The following is a 21,530-nucleotide window of genomic DNA, read 5'->3' as shown; positions in this document are numbered from 1 at the left end:
ATGTGGAAAAATTGACATCAACTTTTCATATAGAAGATACCCTATTAAATTATCAACTTAATTGAAAGTAGCAGCAAAGAAAGACGCGGTGATAATAATAGGAGGGCTATTGATTTTGAATCATCTAAGCCCCTCCAATGTATGGAAACAACTAATCAATGGGATGGAAATGAATCAAGGAGAGAAGCAACCTAAAATTAAGGAGAAACTTCCTAACAGTGACAACAATTAACCAGTGGAACAGCTTTGCCTTTAGAAGTTGTGGGTGGTCAATTACTGGAGGTTTTCAAGAAGAGACTGGACAACCACTTGTCTGGAATGGTATTACGGTCTCTTCATTGAGCTCCAAGGTCCCCTCTAACTCTAGTTTCTACTTTAATGAAAAGGACCAGGGGTGACATGATACCAGTGTTCCAATATCTCTCAGGGGATGCCACAAAGAAGAGGGAGTCAAGCTATTCTCCAAAGCACCTGAGGGCAGGACAAGAAGCAACGGACGGAAACTCATCAAGGAGAGAAGCAACCTAGAATTAAGGAGGAATGTCCTGACAGTTACAATAATTAATCAGTGGAACAATTTACCTCCAGAAGTTGTAAATTGGACAACTATTTTTCTGAAATGGTTTAGGGTTTCCTGCCTAAGCAGGGGGTTGGACTAGAACAGGGGTCGCCAACCTTTTGGACCTCAGGGACCACCACACTCATAATTTTAAATCCTGTGGACCACTAATATGAATTTTGACTGATGGTGGCTTGCTGACATTGATGAGAGAAAGAGAGAGGTGGGGAGATCTGATATAACCTCGGAGGGCTGGTCATTATGTTTTCTCTCTCTCTCTCTCTCTCTCTCTTTCTCTCTCTCTCTCACTCTCTCTCACACACACAATGGTCCCTCACACACCCTCACACCCTCCAAGGCAGCCACATCCCTGGGAAAATCCCCTCAAAAGTCTGCAAGTAAATTCCCCACCCCGTTTTCCTACCAATCTTTATTTGGGATTGCAGGATACCATTTCCAGCTCCGTTATTCAGAGGGAGAGAGAGAGAGAGAGAGAGAGAGAGAGACCTTTGAGTTCATGCAAGGAAAGCAGCAGAAGCAGCAGAAGTCTTTCTTTCTCTCCCCCCAAACTCCGCCAGAAACTAGCCTTTGCCAGCGTAGCCCCTTGGAGCAGGATGCCTTGCAGGGTCCCAAAGACTCATTTCTGGCAAAGTTTGGGGGAAGAGAAAGACTTTTGCTTCTTTCCTTGCATGCAGCCAAACCAGAAGAAGAAAGAAGTGAAAAGAAGCAGCCTGGTGGCCAGGCAAGTTCCTCTCCCCTGCCCTTTCCCCCCTTCCCTCATTACCTCATGTTACACAAGCCTTGTGTTCCTGCGGGCCATGTGGGTGGGGCAGCCTTGTGTTCCAGTGCAGCCTGGATTAATTGCTTTGGGGGGATGCTCTGGGGGTGACATTTCTCTGTGGACCACCAAAATTTTCTTGCAGACCATGAGCAGGCTGCAGACCACCGGTTGGCAACCACTGGACTAGTAGACCTCCAAGGTCCTTTCCAACTCTGTTTATTCTATGCTATGCTATGCTATGCTATGCTATGCTATGCTATGCTATGCTATGCTATGCTATGCTATGCTATGCTATTCCCTGTGCTGTGCTGTGCTGTGCTGTGCTGTGCTATGCTATGCTATTTGCTGTGCTGTGCTGTGCTGTGCTGTGCTGTGCTGTGCTGTGCTGTGCTGTGCTGTGCTATGCTATTCGCTGTGCTGTGCTGTGCTGTGCTGTGCTATGCTATTCTCTGTGCTGTGCTGTGCTGTGCTGTGCTGTGCTGTGCTATTCTCTGTGCTGTGCTGTGCTATGTTGTGCTGTGCTATGCTATTCTGCTGTGCTGTGCTGTGCTGTGCTGTGCTATTCTCTGTGCTGTGCTGTGCTGTGCTGTGCTGTGCTATTGCTGTGCTGTGCTGTGCTATGCTATTCTCTGTGCTGTGCTGTGCTGTGCTGTGCTATTCGCTGTGCTGTGCTGTGCTATTGCTATGCTATTCTCTGTGCTGTGCTGTGCTGTGCTGTGCTTTGCTGTGCTGTGCTATGCTATTCTCTGTGCTGTGCTGTGCTGTGCTATGCTATGCTATTCACTGTGCTGTGCTGTGCTGTGCTGTGCTGTGCTATTCTCTGTGCTGTGCTGTGCTGTGCTATGCTATTCTCTGTGCTGTGCTGTGCTGTGCTGTGCTGTGCTATTCACTGTGCTGTGCTGTGCTGTGCTGTGCTGTGCTGTGCTGTGCTGTGCTGTGCTGTGCTATTCTCTGTGCTGTGCTGTGCTATGCTATTCTCTGTGCTGTGCTGTGCTGTGCTGTGCTATGCTATGCTATTCGCTGTGGTGTGCTGTGCTGTGCTATGCTATTCTCTGTGCTGTGCTGTGCGTGTGCTGTGCTGTGCTATGCTATTCTCTGTGCTATGCTGTGCTGTGCTATGCTATGCTATTCGCTGTGCTGTGCTATGTTGTGCTGTGCTGTGCTATGCTATTCTCTGTGCTGTGCTGTGCTGTGCTGTGCTATGCTATTAGCTGTGCTGTGCTGTGCTATGCTATTCTCTGTGCTGTGCTGTGCTGTGCTGTGCTATGCTATTGCTGTGCTGTGCTATGCTGTGCTATGCTATTCTCTGTGCTGTGCTGTGCTATTGCTGTGCTGTGCTGTGCTGTGCTATGCTATTCTCTGTACTGTGCTGTGCTGTGCTATGTTATTCACTGTGCTGTGCTGTGCTGTGCTGTGCTGTGCTATTCTCTGTGCTGTGCTGTGCTGTGCTATGCTATTCTCTGTGCTGTGCTGTGCTGTGCTATCTCTGTGCTATTCACTGTGCTGTGCTGTGCTGTGCTGTGCTGTGCTATTTCTGTGCTGTGCTGTGCTGTGCTATGCTATTCTCTGTGCTGTGCTGTGCTATGCTGTGCTATTGCTGTGGTGTGCTGTGCTGTGCTATGCTATTCTCTGTGCTGTGCTGTGCTGTGCTGTGCTATGCTATTCTCTGTGCTATGCTGTGCTGTGCTGTGCTATGCTATTCGCTGTGCTGTGCTGTGCTGTGCTATGCTATTCTCTGTGCTGTGCTGTGCTGTGCTGTGCTATGCTGTGCTGTGCTGTGCTGTGCTGTGCTATTTTGTATTTTGAAGACCTGTTGGCTTAGCACTGTTCCCAGACAATTTGCTGGCTGGAGACGATACCTTCATAATCCAATCCATCTGGAATTCACAACACTGAGTAGGAGCACTGACTTGGATACTGTGGGAATCAGATTCATACATGGCCATGATCCTGACCAGGTCTTTTCTTTCTTCTTTCTTTAAAACATATACAGGTAATCCTCAGCTTACGACCATAACTGGGACTAGAAGTTCTGTTGCGAAGTAAGGCAGTTATTAAGCGAGTTGCACTTTATTTTATTACCATTTTTGCCAGGGGTGCTAAGTGAAGCACTGCACTTGTTAAGCAAATCATGAGATGGTTGGTCCTTGAACAAATCCGGCTTTCCTTCTTGGCCTTGCTTGTTGGAAGCCAGCTAGGGAGATCACAAATGGTGACCACATGTCCCCAGAACTCTGCAATGGTCGTGTGTACATGCCAATTGCCAAGTGTCCAAATTTTGATCACATGACGACAGGGATGTTCCAACAGTTATAAGTGTGTGGATTGGTTGTAAGTCCTTCAACCGTTCTTCATATGAGTTAGCCTCCAGCCCTCTCATCCTCTTTGTTGTTCTTGTCTCACACGTGCTTTTTCAAGAGGCAACGGGACTTTCTCATTTTTCCTTTTTCTTTGAGGTCGTTTCGCTTCTCATCCAAGAAGCTTCTTCAGCTCTGACTGGATGGTGGGGAATGGAAGGCAGCTTGTCATTTGCATTCTTTTAACTGGTCGTTAAGGTCACCTGGAGGTTTATCTGTGTCCTCGGGGTCACCTGAATAGGATAAATGGATGTGGAGCCTTCTTTGTTGAAAGGACTGTATTATAGACTGGAGATAGATGATGTCGTATCCCCCTCTCTCCGTGGAGAGATGGATGTCAATTTTGACATGGATGGCCTCTTTAAAAGGATGCAAATGACCAGCTGCCTTCAAGGAGTATAAATCCTTCCATGCCCCACCATCCAGTCAAAGCTGAAGCAGCTTCTTGGATGAGAAGCGAAACGTCTTCAAAGAAAAACCAAGGAAGTCCAGTTGCCTCCTGAAAAAGAACTTTTGGGACAACCATGACCTGGATGACTGAGAATCTCCATAGAGATTATTTCTTGCACTCTTTCCAGAGTCTCAACATCTTTTTTATAACATGGTGACCAAAACTGGGTGCATTATGCTAAGTGTAGTCTTACAAAGGCTTTATAAAGCGGTATTTCATGGACACGGTGCTCAGAAGCTAAGACACTGAGATTGTCAATCAGAAAGTTCGGCTGTTTGGCGGTTCGAAGCCCTAACGCCACATAACGGAGTGAGCTCCTGTGACTTGTCCCAGCTTCTGCCAACCTAGCAGTTCGAAAGCGTGTAAAAAATGCAAGTAGAAAAATTGGGACCACATTGGTGGGAAGGTAACAGTCTTCTGTGCGCCTTCGGCATTTAGTCGTGCTGGCCACCTGACCACAGAGATGTCTTTGGACAGCACTGGCTCTTCGGCTTTGTAATGGAGATGAGCACCGCCCCCTAGAGCCAGAAACAACTAGCACGTATGTGCGAGGGGAACCTTTACTTTTACATTTACCATACTCATACTTCACACAATCTTGATTCTATCCTTCTGTTAATGCAACCTGGGAATGCATTGGCTTTTGGGGATTTAAAAAAAAGCCATCTAAATTCTAGGAATTGTTCTAGGAGTTGACATCCCTACTTAAAAAGTTGCCAAGTTTGAAAAAAACACTGATTTAGAAGACAGTTTTTTTATTAGCCGTGCAAAGCCAATTGCAGTCCTGCTTTGTAAAATGCAGTTGCCGCCACAAAAAAAGCCAACCAGAATGGTGGCTTCTGAGAGAGAGAGAGAAATAATGTAGCTTCTGGACTGGCCAACCACGTCTCCATCACGTTGGCCTAACTAGGAGAAGTTACAAGTGTCTCCCATGGAAACTTATTCATCACAACCTAGGAACGCTCAGAAACGAGAACGCTCTGCCTGAAGTCAACTTGCCAACACCGAGCTAAATAACTTGCCTAGGAGAAAAAAAAATTGTACAGTGTGTGTGTGTGTGTGTGTGTGTTTGTGTGCATTTAACTTTCCTCCGATGCTATCAGTAGGAAATAAATCACCAAATATTGTTCTTTAGCTGCGAACGGGCTTATCCGTTGGCAAGGTTTCTTCCTGACGGCATCGGATCCTGGCTTTCTCTTCTTGGAGAAGGAGCTAGTTAGTCTTGCAAATGTTTTAATACCTTACCCGGCTTTTAGAAGAGCGGGGCTGGGGGTGCAAAAAGAGGAGGGTTTTTTTTCTCTCTCGTAAACTGATGGGAAAGTAGCCCAGCAGCTCTTAGGTTACCAATCCCTAAGTCCTGATCTCTTTCCTCTTTGGGGCCTTTGTTCGAAGCCACCCATCCATGGAAAATCAACCCCTTTGGCTTATTATGTATTCTGTATCTGAGGTGACCAAAACTATTTCCTGCATCTGGCGTTGGGTGCTAATTACCTGCTCAAAGACCTTGTAAATGCCTCCCTCAACTTGTCACGATGTCCCCCCCACAAGGAAAACTCCACTTTTTCCAAACCTGGGCACTTTTTCTACCATTATTATTATTATTATTATTATTATTATTATTATTATTATTATTATTATTATTACTTCATAGAAGTTTGAAATGGGGAATCTCCAACAGGACGGCCTGTCCTTTTCCCTCACTTTTCCCTCACTTGCTGGTCTCCCATAAAATGCAAGGTCAGTCTTTTACCAGCTGCGGCTGGCCAAGCGCCATTTTCCCCCCCTCCCCCCGCAAAAGGGCAGGGGGGGGGGGCTGGAAGGAGGGCAGGCTTGGAAAGTAGGGGGATCTTTTCTCCCACGGAGGGACTCCTCAGCGTCTTTGTGTGGTTTCTGGCATTTTTCCTCCCCACACACTGTGCAGATGTATTACTTAAAATTTATCTTGAGGCCTGCCTCCTTCCCGAAGCAAGAAGAGGGGAGGGGAGGCCCGGGAGGGGCACCGTAATAAGCGTAGCTCCCCCCCCACAATGGGCAATACCAAGATACAAAGTCCATTCAGTGTATTTAGGATGGAACAATAAAACAGATTGAAAAGGCCTTGCACCTGCTTAGAGTTCTTGCCCTTTAAAAGGCTGGGTAGCCTGAAAGGTCTTATTTTTAATAAATAATAATAATAATAATAATAATAATAATAATAATAACGATAACAATGATAACAATGACAATAACAATAATAACAATAACAACAACAATAACAACTTCAGAACCAGAGGTGATCTGAAGCTTACAGGGCAACTGGAGGAGTTAAAAACCATCTCCCTTTCTCTCTCTTTCTCTTCCCTAGTTGTTTTCTGAAAAATTAAAATTAGGAGCAGGAGGCACGAAAATTCAATTAGGGAAGAGAAGAAAAAAAAAAGAATTCCATTCTCCTCAAGTTCAATTCTCCTCCACCGTTGGCTGCGTTTTATGATAATTATTATGAAGAAGGGGTTTTAAATTGGGAAATTGTAGGAGGGACAGGGCTTTAAAAGCTCTTCTGCGGGAACACAATTCCAAGATTTTTGTGAGTGCTTTTAAGGGGCAGCCTTTTCTCTCTCTCTCTCTCTCTCTCTCTCTCAAGAGGCAACTTGAACAAAACTCAATCTTGGTTGCATCAGCCTCAGAAGGGCTCAATCTTGTCAAGGCCAACCCATGAAAATGCCATTTAATTCTCCAGGAGGGAGAACATTTTGAGGGGTTCTGATTGACTGGAAGGAATGGGACATCCAATGGGGCGGGACTTGCAGGTCCCTCCTCCTTCCTCCAGGCACCGCCTCCAGGAATCCACCAATGACAGGATAAAGTTTACATACTTTGATTCTGGGATGGATTAAGCAGAGAAAACCTATTTCTCTGGCAATGCAGGAAAGGTCGGTACAGGTCATCCTTGACTTATGACCACAATTGAGCACAACAACATTTCTGTTGCTAAGCAAGACAGCTGTTAAATGAATTTTGCCCCATTTCACCACTTTTCTTGCGGCAGTTGTTCACTGAATCACTGAAAGTTGTTAAGTTCGTCACACTCTTGTTAGTTGCATCTGGCTTCCCCATTGACTTGGCTTGTCAGAATGTTGCAGAAAGTGATCGCATCCCTCCAGGACACCGCAACTGTCGTAAGTACGAGTCAGTTGCCAAGCATTCAAATTTTGACCACGTGACCATGGAGCTGCTGCAAACGGTCATTAAGTGTGAAAAACGGTCACAGGTCCCTTTTTTCAGGGCCGCTATAACTTCAAACGGTCACGACAGGAATGGTTGTAATTCGAGGAGGGAGGGGGAAGCGAAACGATTGTGCAATCACATTGGCAGGGCCTGTTATAAACTATAAAGGATTCTCATCCTGCTCATTGGCAGCATTGCTCAGCCATTGCCATAAAATATAAAACTGCTTCTAATATAAACACGACAATGGCTGTAATACACTGTAACAAGAGGGGAACAGTAAGAAAAAGGATTGTCACAAAAGCCCCAAAGTAGAAGCACTGAAGGTTTTGTGTGCATTATTCGACCAGGGGTGAGCTTCAAAAATTTTAGCAACGGGTTCTCTGTATTCTCTCTGCTGGGTGGGCGTGGCCATGGTGGGTGTGGCCTAGTCAGCCTCCTGCACCATGGCAGGGAGGGGTGTTTTTGTTCTCCCCGGGCTCTGGAGGCTTTCTTCGAACCTCCGGAAGGCCAAAAACAGCCTACGTGGGCTCCGGAGGCTCTCTGGAAGCCAAAAATGGGGCATTTCCAGGAGGCCCATTTTTCATCCTCCCCGAGCCTCCAGGTGTACCCTGCACTTACCTGCATCCAAAACCGGCTGCGTGGGGACTTCTGGGAGGGAAGGGGACAGGTGGGCGGGGCCATCCAGGAGTGGGATTTGGGGGTTCTTTCAACTTCACAGAATCTTAGCTAGGGGCTCTCCCGAACCCCTGCGAACCCCCAGAAGCCCACCCCTGCATTCGACCCATCAATATTCTGTTGAGTAAATAAATGTACCTTTGACCGGCAATACTTATCAATTGCATCAGTGCAATTCGATTTAGAATAGAGCTGGAAGGGACCTTGAAGGTCTTCTACTCTAGGCCAACCCCCAGCTCAAGCAGGAGACCCTGGCCTATACCATTTCAGACAAGTGGCTGTCCAATCTCTTCTTAAAAACCTCCAGTGATGAGGCACCTACGGCCGTGATGGTGAACCTATGGCACGCGTGTCACAGGTGCCACGCAGAGCCATTTGTGCCGGCATGCGAGCTGCAGGCAAACTTACTGCACGTGTGCACACCTCACAGCTGATTTTCAGCTTCCCAAAGGCTTGAGGAAGGCTTCTGCAGGCTTTTGCAAGCTTTGCAGGCCGAAAACTAGCCCCGTTTTGTCACTTCCGGTATTTTCGTAAAAACAGGAAGCGATGAAACAGGGCTAGTTTTCAGCCTGCAAAGCTTGCAGAAGCCTGAAGAAGCCTTCCTCAAGCTTTTGGGAGGCCGAAAAAGGCCTCAAACCGGCCGAAAATCAGCTGTGAGGCATAGTGCAAGTGTGAGGCAGTGGGGGGGGTGGATTGCACGTGCATGCATAGGGGGCATGCCTTCTGGTGCTGGCACACAAGCACGAGCATGCAAGCACATGCACAATTTTTGGCACAGGAGCCCCAAAAGGTTAGCCACCACTGACCTACCACATGTGAAGACACTCTGTTCCACTGGTTAATTGTCCTCACAATTAGGCAGTTTCTCCTTCATTCCAGGTTGCTTCTCTCATTGATTAGTTTTCATCCATTGTTTCTTGCCTTCTGGTGCTTTGGAAAATAAGTTGATCCCCTCAAATACTGGAATATTGCTATCGTGTTACCCCTGGTCCTTCTTTTCTCTAGACTGGCCATTCCCAGTTCCTGCAGCCATTCTTCATATGTTTTAGTCTCCAGGCCTTTAATCGTCTTAGTTGCTCTTCTCTGCACTTTTTCCAAAGTCTCAGCATCTCTTTTGTAATGTGGTGACCAAAACTGGATGCAGTATTCCAGGTGTGGTCTTACTGAGTTTGTCTTAAGAAAAATGGTTTTTTAATTCAGTTCTATAGGGTAACACAAATTGATCTGTATCCTTTAGTATTTATTTGGGCAAATATAAATTCATAAGAACATAAGTGAATGAGTGAGAGCCTGCCAAAATCCCATTCACTAATTTATTACATTGGTGCCAGTGATGACAATATTATATTTGACTACATAGGCCTGTGTCAAGTACACACAATGCAGTCAACTCCAAAGAGATTGGGCAGTTGTTGGAGCAGGAATTGTGGACATATTCATGGATATGTTACACCTAAACAAATAGATCAAATGATGTCGTTTTTACAATTGGGGAGAATCAACTGTGATTATTTCTATACTATATCCAAACTTGTAAGCCGACCCCCATTTTATCCTGAAGTTGAGAAGGTCTTTGCATTTAATTCTGTAAAGCTTGATTCGGTTTGTCTGTGTAATATTATAATTTTCATTTATTCCTCCAACATCATAGGGAATTGAAATATTTATATTAGGTTTGTGGTGCTTTAAACATGTCAAAACATGAGAACTTGTAAGTGTATACACAGATAGTCTTTGACTTAAAACCATTCATTTAGTGGCCATTTGAACTTAACAAAGGCACTGAAAAATGTGACTCAAAACCAGTTGCTGAACTTACAGCCATTCTAGAATCCCCACAATCACATGGTCAAAATTTGGGCACCTGCTAACCAACGTGTATTTCTGAGAATTGCAGAGTCCTGGAGTCAGCAGCAGGAGAAGGAGGAGAAGGAGAAAGAGAAAGAGAAGAGAGAGAGAGAGAGATTCTCAGTCATCCAGTCATCCATGAAGATGTTTCGCTTCTCATCCAAAAGCTTCTTGGATGAGTAGCTAAATGTTTTCAAAGAAAAACCAGAAAGTTCAGTTGCCTCTTGAAAAAAAGCACCTTTGGGACAGAGAAGGAGGAGGAGTTGGAGGAGGAGGAGGAGGAGGAGGAGGAGGAAGAAGAAGAAGAAGAAGAAGAAGAAGAGAGAGAGAAGAAGAAGAAGAAGAAGAAGAAGAAGAAGAAGAAGAAGAAGAAGAAGAAGAAGAAGAAGAAGAAGAAGAAGAAGAAGAAGAAGAAGATCTGATCACACTGTTTAGAACTTTTGTGCAAAGTGAAACAGTTCCACTCACCAGCTGCAGTAAATAAAATAACCGCAGTGGGGTGATTTTCAAGGCTGTAAGAGGCTTTTTGTCTTCGTCTCATTCCCGGGGCCTCCAGGGTTTCTGAGTTCCTTCTCCACAGGTTCTTAATGTTTTGCCTCTCGGGTACAAAGGCCCCTGTGCTCAAGCCCCTCTTTGGAAAGCTCAGCCCCAATCTTGCACATGCTGAGGGTTACTAACAGCAGACTGAAATGTTGCAGGCAGGGAGGGGGTTGGGGCTGCCAGGCTACTAGCAATTTAGGATTTCAGCATTGCGGGACAGATTTTTCTGAGTGCATCATGAGACACAGGCTGGGATGAAAAAAAAAAAAGCCTTTTGTTGACATATTAACCCTTCCGACGCCAGCCTTTCTTTTCAAGCCTGCTCAGCCCACATTGCTTAATAACGCTAGAAGCCGGCTCAGATTTACAACTTAGACTGAAGGTCTCATGCTTTGCCATGCACGCTCTGGCTGTAAAACCTTCTGCATTTTTCAGAATTGCACCTGTGGTGTATCTGTTTTGGCTTTCTTGTTCATGGTACCAGCTTGGATTTAGAGGGCCGTTCAAGAATGTTGACTTGTTTTGTGTGTGTGTGTGTGAGAGAGAGAGAGAGAGAGAGAGAGGTTGTTTGTTTTTTTAAAGCACACTTTGAAATGTATTTATTCTGCCAAAAAGGGAGGGGGACACAATTTAGCTGGTTGCAATTGCATTTCAAAGCATTCCCAGCTGATTCCTTTCCGAGGAGCTTGTTTAACTGTTTTACTGCAGGTTTGAGCCACCTATGATGGCTCAACCCTGCATTATTTTACTGAATTGTTTAATTTTATTCTATCTGAATATATAAGCCGCTCCACTCCAACACGCTTTAAATGAGTTTGAGATTCTTGAGTGCGAAAAAAATTTTTTTAGGAAGCCCAGTTTCTGGTTTACAAAATCCAGGGAAAACTTTAAAAGGAAGGGCTTTGAAAAGAAAAAAATTGAAAAGAAGACTGTGTGGTTTGACCAAAGTAGCCATTGTTTGAGGTGAACAAGCACATGCTAGATTAAAATGAGGATCCACTTCAAGAAGTGATTACTCAGTAATAGATTCGTGGTGGAGTTTGATCTATGGAATTTCATTTTGAAATCTTTGAAAGTCAATTTATTTTAAAAGTCTTAGCAGCCCAGACTCAGCTTCACATTTTTCAAGAAAATCTGTGTGCTGTCTCAACCCCACTGCATTAGCGCTAAAATCTTTGAACACAATAGATTCAATCCTGAATAAGCAACAAGAGAGATTCACTATTGCGCTCTCAGTTACATTGAAATAAATAAATAAAATAATACACCCACCCCAATGCAGTGTACATGTAGTCCTTGGCTTACAACCATTTGTTTAGTGACCAGTTACAATAGTGTTGAAAAAAGCGACTTATGACCATTTTTTTTCATACTTACTGCCAGAGGTGGTATTCAGCAGGTTCTGATCAGTTCTGGAGAACCGGCAAATACCACCTCTGACTAGCCCCGTCCCCATCTAGTCTCTGCCTCTCGAGCCCCAGCTGATTGGCTGGGTCTTCTTTTGTTACCCTGCACAGGAGAACGGAGCTGCAAAGCAGGTTAGTGGGTTGGGGAGGGAATGGGGATTTTACAGCATCCTTCCCCTGCCATGCACACCAAGCCATGCCACACACACCAAGCCATGCCCACAGACCCAATAGTAAAAAAATTTGAATCCCACTACTGCTTACTGCTGTTGCATCATCCCCGGGGTCATGTGATCATAATTCAGTAGCTTGGAAACTGTCATGTATTTGTGACAGTTGCAGTCCCCTGGGGTCACGTGATCCTTTTGTAAACTTCTGATGAGCACAGTCAATGGGGAAGCTAGATTCACTTAACAACCATGTTCCTAACTTAAAAACTGTAGTGATTCACTTAACAACTGTGGGGAGAAAGCCCCCCCCCCAAAGGGGCCAAAGATCACTTAATACCTGTTCTTGCTTAGCAATGGAAATGTTGGCAATTTTTAGAACCCTTCCATGCACTTACAACCTGTGATGACCCGGGGCATGGCACAAAGGCAACTCAGCCAGAGAATAAGTATGTGTCCCTTTATTATCTCCAACTTTGCCCCAATGACCCAGTTACTTTCCAATCTGGAGAAAAACTCTTCCACGAACCTGCAACAGCCTTTGGCTGCAGATATTCCAATCCGAACATTGTAAACTGAAAACTTTAAACTATAAATCCAACAAGACAAAATAAGGTAATAAATCCGGCAGAGCAAGATACAGAGTTCCAGAAATGGTTCTCCTTTAAAATCCCTTCCCAGGTGTGCTTTGTGAAGGGAATCAGGGCCCTTTCCTCCCTCGTAAGCCACGCAACCCACTTTGCTCTCTTCTCCATTCTTCCCTGTGTGCCCTCTGAACCCCCTCTCCCTTGTTCTACCTCTCCCTGCTCTGCCCAACCTGACGTTGCCCTTGCCCAGTTTCCTACACAGCCAACGAAGCCACTTCCCCACTCCCTGATGTCTTCCTCCTCGGATTCAGACTCCAATGGGGGCATGACAAAACCATTGCAGCATCCTCACAGTCATAGGATCAAAATTCAGGTGCTTAGCAACCGGCATGTATTTATGATGGTTTCAGCACCCAGGGTCATGTGATTGCCATTTGCAGCCATCCCAGCCCAGTGTCTAACAAGCAAGGTCAATGCAGAAAGCCTGATTCACTTAATGGGAGTAATTCACTTAGCAACCATGGCAAGGAAGGTCATATGACTCACTTAACAACTGCCTTGTTTAGCAATGAAGATTCTGGTCCCATTGTGGTCATAAGTCAAGGACTACCTGTAGCCCCAAAATGTCAGAACGCACAAAGTTGGAGTCAGGTAAGGATTAGAGTTTGGCTGCCTTCTCCCCAGTTTAATGAAAAGAAGGACTAGGGGTGACAGGATAGCCGTGTTCCAATATCTCAGGGGCTGATACAAAGAAGAGGGGGCCAGTCTATTCTCCAAAGCACCTGAAGGAAGGACAAGAAACAATGGATGAAAACTAATCCAATAGAGAAACAATCTAGAGCTAAGGAGAAATTTCCTGACAAAACAATCAGTGGAATAACTGGCCTCCAGAAGTTGTTGATGCTCCATCACTGAAGGCATTTAAGCAAAGATTGGACAACCACTTGTCTGAAATCGTGTAGAGTTTCCTGCCTGAGCAGGGAGTTGGACTAGAAGACCTCCAAGGTCCCTTCCAACTCTGTTATTCCGTTGTCTGGTTACTGAATGTGTCCTTTTTCAGGATCACAAGGTATTCTGAGCCATAAACCAATAAAATAAACTGAGTTTATATAATATCCCAACAGATGAGAGTATTTGGCCCATTATCCCTGGTTTTTGAAGTTAAGCGGAGTCCGATACATTTAATATTTAAATAAGACACCAACAGTAAATTTCCCACTCTTAGGAATGGAAAAATATCTTGGAAGGCTGCAATGGTACTGCACTTCTCTATTGCCACCAGAAAAGGAAAGGACCACTCAGTCTCCTTAGTTTAATTTCTCCTCCCATCAATCCAGAATTGTTTTATTATTAGTCTGAGGGGTTATATTGATGAAAACATTAGCATGCATTGTTCTTTGGAGATAATGAGGGTCTACAAATGATCACCGCCTACGTGGGGCTATGTAGGGACATCATCAGATGTTAAGCCGTGACCATGACAAGGTTGATGATGACATCCAACCTAGATGATTCTCCGTTTCTCTGCCGGAAGGTCTCTGCTTCACTGAAAGACAAACAGTTTGCAAATTTATTAGCCAGCTCTTCTGTGTTTGAAAGGCCAGAGGCCTGGCAGGCATGATTCAGGAAGGTTTGAAGTCCAGTAAATTCTAGAGAGCAAAGCTATTATGTGAATGATCAAGAGCTCTACGCTCTTCAGTCAGTCAGTCAGTCAGTCAGTCAGCTGGACCAACAAATAAACAGCCTGGTCACCTGCCCAAATGCGCATGATGGGTGCAAATGTGAGACTCTTGATTTGGACCCTTTGCATTCACAAACACCTGCAGGGATTCCAGGAAGCCTGGAATGTCTTCCACTCTGATGCATTCAGAAAAAAAAAATTCCTGTCCCAAATGGACACAATGCTGGAATCCTGAGAGATGCTGGATAGCTCAGAGAGATCAGCTCGGGTCCAGGCTCCGCTGGGATGGAAGGACTCTTTGAATGTGTTTTTTCACCACCCCCGTGGAGGAGCGTGGTGCAAGCCTGGCGGAGGGGGATCAAGCTTCAGGATTCCCACGGGGCCTTGCACCTGTTTGGAAAGAAAAGGAGAAGCAGTCTCAGCTGAGCATTCCAAGCAAGTATTGCGAAGGATGCAATTTGCAACTATTGCAAATACTGCAAAGGATGATGGAATTTCAATGCCACCATTGGCCCTTCTCAGGAAGGAAGGGAATTGGCAACTCCTGTTGTAGTTTAGTTTAGTTTAATTTAGTTCAGTTCAGTTTATAGTAATTACACCTTGTACAATGAAATTAAACGCCATCTTCATTGTACATTGTAACTATAAAAATAAAATACAAACACACATCTTTTGCATTCTGTACAATTGAATTGCATTAATATTGCACTGTACAGTAGAATTCAACAGAGCTCCTGCCCTGGGATAGAAGCTGTTTTTCAGCCTATTTGTCCTTGTTTTTATTATTCTGTACCATCTGCTAGATGGCAATAGTTCAAACAAAGGGTGCCCAGGATGAGATGGATCTTTGAGAATGTTTTGAATTTTCTGAAGGCAGCAGGAGCTATAAAGCTCTTCCAAAGAGGGGAGAGGGCAACCAATGATCTTCTGGGCAATGACATTAACCCTCTGGAGTGTTTTCCTATCTGCCACGGTGCAATTGGCAAACTATACAGAGGTGCAGTAAGTTAAGATACTCTCTATGGTGCAGTGGCTTCCCCTGGACAGTAGAATCAGCTACAGATAGTCCTAGTCTTATGACCACAATTGACCCCCAAATTTCTGTAGCTAAGTGAGACACTTAAGCCAATTTTGCCCCATTTTACACTCTTTCTTGCCACAATTGTTCAGCGAATCGCTGCCGTTGTTAAGTTAGTAACACAGCCCTTAAGTGAATCAGCCTTCCCCATGGACTTTGCTTGTCAGAAGGTCACAAAAAGTGACCACTGGAATGGTGTCCAAAACACATGACTGTTGCCAAGCATCCAAATTTTGATCACGTCATTACGGCGGAATGCGGCAGTCGTAAGTGTGAAAGCAGGTCAGATGCCACTTTTCAGTGCCATTATCATTGTAAACAATCAGTAAATGAGTGGCTATTAAGTCGAGGAGTAGCTGTACAAGGAAGAGAAAATGCGAGTCAGTTGCCAAGCGTTTGAATTTGGATCACATGACCCCCATGGGGAATGCTGCATCGGTCATAAGTGTGAAAAACATACGTCTTTTTTTCAGTGTATTCATTGTAATTTCAAGCGGTTGCTAAATGACCAGTCGAGGGCAACCTGTATAAAGTCAGTACAACCCATGATTCTCCATTGAAACTGGAAGAAAGAATCTGTCAGGATTCCAGCAATCGTTCTAATTAAATCATGATTCTGGAGCCAAACTTCAAAGGATTTATTAGAGGCAACATACTGGCTGGCACTGCCCTGTATGAAGCCAACTCTGGCATATGTAATTTATAGACACCTGTGACCAGGGCTGGGATTCTACCAGTTCACAATTATTCGCTAGAACTGGTTGTTCACATTCTAAGCAGTTCGGAGAACTGGTTGTTAGAAGAAATTACTGGCCTAATCCTGTAAGGAAGGCAGGAAGGAAACAGTCTGGTGTTGCTTACAGAAACTGCCTCTCCATTAACCCTTATTACGTTCTTGGCAGGACTAGACTTCCTGTCTCAGGAACGTCTCTGGAGTTTTTTCCCCCTCCTTTGCTGGTACTTTGCTTGTGTGGAGTGACCATTGAAAAAAGTGAACCGTTTTCACACTTACAACTGTTGCAGCATCCCCACAGTCATGAAAGGCCAGGCGAGAAGATGTGTGTCTCGATGTGAGTGATATTGAGTTGGCCATGCCCAGCCAATAACATGACCACCAAGCCATGCCCACCAACTTAGCCATGCCCACAGAAACAGTTGTTAAAAAATTGGAAGCCCACCCCTGCCTGTGACCCTGTTTCCCCCCTCCCCCTGTGTGTCTCATAAACCAGATTCTCCAATTGAGCAAATTCACGGGCTGGGTATCATCATTCACATTCTCCAATTAAATATATTTGTGGGCAAAACTCTGGTATTTTAGTTACAATCTTTTAAAGATAAGAGTTGGAATGTATTTTTGCTTTTGACTGCTCTTCCAAATTTCCTTCCTCCCCCCCTTTTTTATGGCAAACACTAAAACAGGCATAGGAATGTTTTATGAGTTAACATAAACATTATAAATGGCTTTCTGTATGCTTTCTTCTTGAAACAGCCATTACTTTTAAGCAGGGGTTCAAAGTTAACACCAATAGCACTTAAGATTTATATACCACTTTTACAGCCCTCTCTAAGCGGTTTACAAAGTCAGCCTATTTGCCCCCTCAACAATCTGGGTCCTCATTTTACCCACCTCGGAAGGATGGAAGGTTGAGTCAACCTTGAGCCAGGTGAGATTCAAACTGCCAAATTCCAGGCAGCCAGCAGTCAGCAGAAGTAGCCTGCAGTACTGCACTTTAACCACTGTGCCACCACAGCTCTGGTTTGTTTCCTTATGCTACCCAACAAACTGAGTTATTGAAGAGTGAATTCTGCGATGAAGGCAGATTTGTGTAGGATTGAGAGAAGACTAAGGCTGGATACCTCCTAGCCCAGAAAGAGTGGGGTATTAGTGAAACAATTTGATTCAGAGTTTAGGGCCGTGATGGCAAACCTATGGCATGTGTGCCGGAAGTGGCATGCAGAGCCACTTCTGCTGGCACCCGAGAGGTCACCCGGAAGACCCCCACTGTGCATGCATGCACCTGCCCCCCAGCCAGATGATTGTCGGGTATCTGCTGTGCATGTGCAGGGGGAGACACATGTGAGGGAGACACACGCACATGCACAGAGGCATGCAGTATGCAGGGGGTTGCGTGCACATGCACAGAAGCATGTGGTGTATGTGCAGGGGGTTGTGATTACATGCGCGGGGGCAGGGGGAGTTGCACATGCATTGCATCATAGGTGTAGGCATGTTAGCGCACACACGTGTGTGTACGCGAGCACATTTTTGGCACTCAACGTGGAAAAGGTTAGCCATCACTGGTTTAGGGTAACCATACAATAACCACAAATTTGTCCTAGCAGTTCAAAAGCTTTGCAAATGCAAGTAGATCAATAGGCACCACACCAGTGGGAAGATAATAGGGTTCTGTGCACCTTAGGCTATAGCCTTGACCATGGAAAATGTCTTCGGACAACACTGGCTCCTGGGGCCAAGAAACAGGGATAAGCACCGCCTCCTTGAGTCGGACATGACTGGACAGGAAAACCCTTTACCTTTATTTGGGTTGCCAAAATCCCATTGGTCCCTAGATGGCAGTGAAGAGTTGCAGAATATGCTAGTTCTAGACTTTTGTCCCATCCCCCGCTTATGGTTGCTTTACCTAGCTATTGTACCCTGGTTTGCTTTGATATTAAACCAAATAGGAGGAGTATAAGGGGCTTTGTAGCTTATAAAATAATCTGTTATTCATCATTTAGGACAGGTAAGATAATGGGATCCTGTAATCAGCGTAAACTATTCTTAAGATTGGACAAGCTGGGGAAGGGATTGCTTTGAGGCATGTAAGTTAGCACCTTGAGATTCAGGAATTACAGTCCAGAAGATCTCTTACATCATTCGGCATAGCCAAAATGTGGGGTCACAGAGAAGCCATCGTCACCACAAAAGATCCACCCAGTCCAAAGTGAAATGGAAACACTACCTGCATTGTTTACTCACTTGCAGATCCTTGATTTCTTGTACGTTCAGTGGGGTTGTTGCTGTAATTTATACAACTTCTATATGTCTATGGCAGTGATGGTAACATTTTTTACTACCAGTTCGCTTGAACCAGGGCGAACCAGTAGAATACCACTACTGGTCTATGGAGATTCTCAGTCATCCAGGCTATGGTTGTCCCAAAGGTGCATTTTCAAAAGGCAGCCAGACTTTATTTCTCCTTGAAGAGGTTTTGCTTCTCATCCAAGAAGCTTCTTCAGTCAGAACTGAGGAAGCTTCTTGGATGAGAAGCCAAATGTCTTCAAAGGACAAAGTCTGGTTGCCTTTTGAGAAGCCCCTTTGGCACAACTTCTATAGGAGAAATCCCATTGGTTCCTATTTGGCAAGACAATACACACAGTTCTTCAGGCAGAGCTGTGGTTGAGGTTCTATTTTCAGCTGGTGGCTTTTCTGATTCCTTTTTTTTAATTATCCCGTTTTCTCAGGTGCCAACCCTACTGATCTCAGCAGCTCGTGACCAGGTCCTTCCTTCTCCTTGGTGGAAGCGCACACAGTTTTTCTCACACCGGTTTCCCACCATTCGTGGGATGCTTTGTTCTGTGGCTCCTCCGAGAACCACACCATCACACCCCTAATCCATGGGCCCAGCTTGATCCAATATTGTTCTTCTCTTCCTCCCTCCCTCCCTCACTCACTCACACACACACAATACACAATACACAAACACACACACACACCTACTTTAGACTTTCTAATATCCCCGCATGTTGCTTTTCTTTCTCTATTGAGCTTGTGCTACACATTTTGGGTCCCCGGCAAAGCTGTTCCTTGGACCTCAGAAGTTCTTAGAAGCAGGATTGGAAGGAGGAGGAGGTCGGGGAGAAGGAGGAGGAGAAGAAGGAGGGGGAAAAAAAGAAGGAGAAGAAGAGAGAAGGGAGGAAAGAGGAAAGAGGAAGGAAAAAAAGAAGGAGGAGGAGAGAGAAAGGACAAAGGAGAAGGAAGAAGGAAGGAAAAGGAGGAGGAGGAAGGAAGGAAGGAAGGAAGGGAGAGAGAGAGAGAGGGAGAGAGAGGGAGGGAGAGAGAGAGAGAGACTGGCATTGTCCATCCCAAAGGATGCCAAAAACTGCCCAGCGGCAAATGAGAAACTTTTGGCTCCCAAAGAATGAGCTAGCTTGTTTGTCCGTTCCATGCAGCTGCTTCTTTCCCTTCCCTTCCTCCCTCCCCTTCCCCTCCCCCCCCCGGGTTTTATTTTCTTTTTTTTTTTTTTGGTGGCTTATTACATACAAAAACGTTAATGAATGGAAGCCGCTGTTTCACAGTGCACCCCACTTACAGGACAGCTCTCCCGAGCCCACCACAGATCTGACTCATCAGCAGCAGGGCACCACCATCAAGAATGCTTCCTAGAAACCGGGAGGATAAAAAGAGGTTTGTTGGAAGCTGGCTGGGCCTGCTGAGTTCTCTGCCCGCGGGGCCTGTTGATGCCATAGCTGGCTGCTCGGGTCTTTTGGCCTAATAAGGGCAACAGAAACAAAGATTTGTTCCCTGGTTGGAGAGGACAACTGTGCCCAGGTTCTCGGGGGGGGGGGGAGCCCACTGGTGCACGGCACCCGTCCAAGCGGGATTAAGGCTGTGAGGGCAACTCCGGGAGGGGGCAGCTGGAGGGCAGAGGGGGCTCCCCCAGTGTGGAAGGAGCCAATTCAGACATAATTTACGATCTGTCACTCCTTGTTAGGAGCAGCTGCCATTAAGAGTTAATTGTTGCATTGTGTGCTGCGTGGACTGATAAGATTTCTGTAAGCTGCTTATATGTTATCAGACATGTTATCATAACTTGGGACTAACGAGGAGAGAGAGAGAGTAAAAGGAAAGTGTTTACTAACAAGGTGGCCGTTGTACTTGAATGGTTTCACTGCCACTGGTGCAGCTCAGAGCCAGCTGATGCCCAGCTTCCTTCTTTTTTGTTTGGATTATTATTTATTAGAATTTTTTTTTATCCTGCCTTTATTACTTTTATAAGTAACTCAAGGCAGCAAATACACACCATACTCTTTCCTCCATCTATTTTCCCCGCAACAACAACCCTGTGAGGTGGGTTGGGTTGTGGGAGAATAATTACCCCAAAGTCATCCAGCCAGCTTTCATTCTAACGGCAGGACTGGAACCAGAGGTGGTATTCAGCAGGTTCAGACCAGTTCTGGAGAACCGGTTAGCAGACATTTTGAGTAGTTCGGAGAACTGGCAAATACCACCTCTGACTGGCCCTGCCCCCATCTATTCTCTGCCTCCTGAGTCCCAGCTGATTGGCTGGGTCTTCTTTGGTTGCCCTGCACAGGAGAACAGAGCTGGAAAGCAGGTTAGTAGAATGAGGAGGGAATGGAGATTTTATAGTATCCTTCCCCTACCACACCCACCAAGCCACGCCCAGAGAACCTGTAGTGAAAAAAATTGAATCCCACCATTGACTGGAACTCACACATTCCCAATGATTGGCCAGCCAGTTTTCAGGACTAGAATTCACACATTCCTAGTGATTAGCCCAAAGTCACCAAATCAGTTTTCATGACTAAGGCGGGATAAGAATGCACAGTCTCCTGGTGATTGGCCCAAAGTCACCCAATTAATTTTTATGCCTAAGGCAGAACTAGAATTCACAGAGTCCTGGTGATTAGTCCAATGTCACCTGAACAACTTCCGTGCCTAAGGCATGACTAGAACTCACAGTCTCCTAGCGATTGGCCCAAAGTCACCCAGTTAGTTTTTATGCCTAAGGCGGAACTCAAGCTCACAACACCAGGATGTGCTTTCATGCCTAAGGTGGAACTAGAACTCACGGTCTCCTGGTTTCTAAGACAGCACCTTAACCGCTAGACCAAACTGGCACTTTGTAAGGTAGGATTTTGATTTAGCCTTGCTCCATCCAATTCTGTACTTTCTTTCCAGAGAATGGCAATCCTTCTTAAACCATCCCTCTCAAAAATGGCGGAGGTAATACATACATCAAACATGGTGTAAAAACTAAATTCCTTTTCTTCAAATGAATTCCTAGCACTTTCGCCAAAGAACTGTGTTATTTTAATTCTCCCATTTTTCATGTCACAATTGCCCACGAAGGGATGGGGTGGGGGAAACGCAGCTTCCTCCACCACCACCCCCTACGACCCGCCATCCTGGCTTTCAGAGACACAGCAAAATGTCTTCTCCGGCACCACA

General features: G+C 45.4%; 1 long non-coding RNA gene across 1 annotated transcript in view; it reads right to left on the bottom strand.

The window, feature by feature from the left end:
* The window catches only part of LOC148125903 (uncharacterized), a 209,907-nt gene that overhangs the window by 334 nt on the left and 188,043 nt on the right, over positions 1-21,530 (bottom strand). The window lies entirely within an intron of this gene.

This window comes from Pseudonaja textilis, chromosome 4 (assembly GCF_049901715.1).
Source record: "Pseudonaja textilis isolate UNSWEBS1 chromosome 4, rPseTex1.2, whole genome shotgun sequence".
Classification (NCBI taxonomy): domain Eukaryota; kingdom Metazoa; phylum Chordata; class Lepidosauria; order Squamata; family Elapidae; genus Pseudonaja; species Pseudonaja textilis.
Note: the sequence above shows the minus strand (reverse complement) of the source record. Positions and strands in the feature narration are given on the sequence as shown.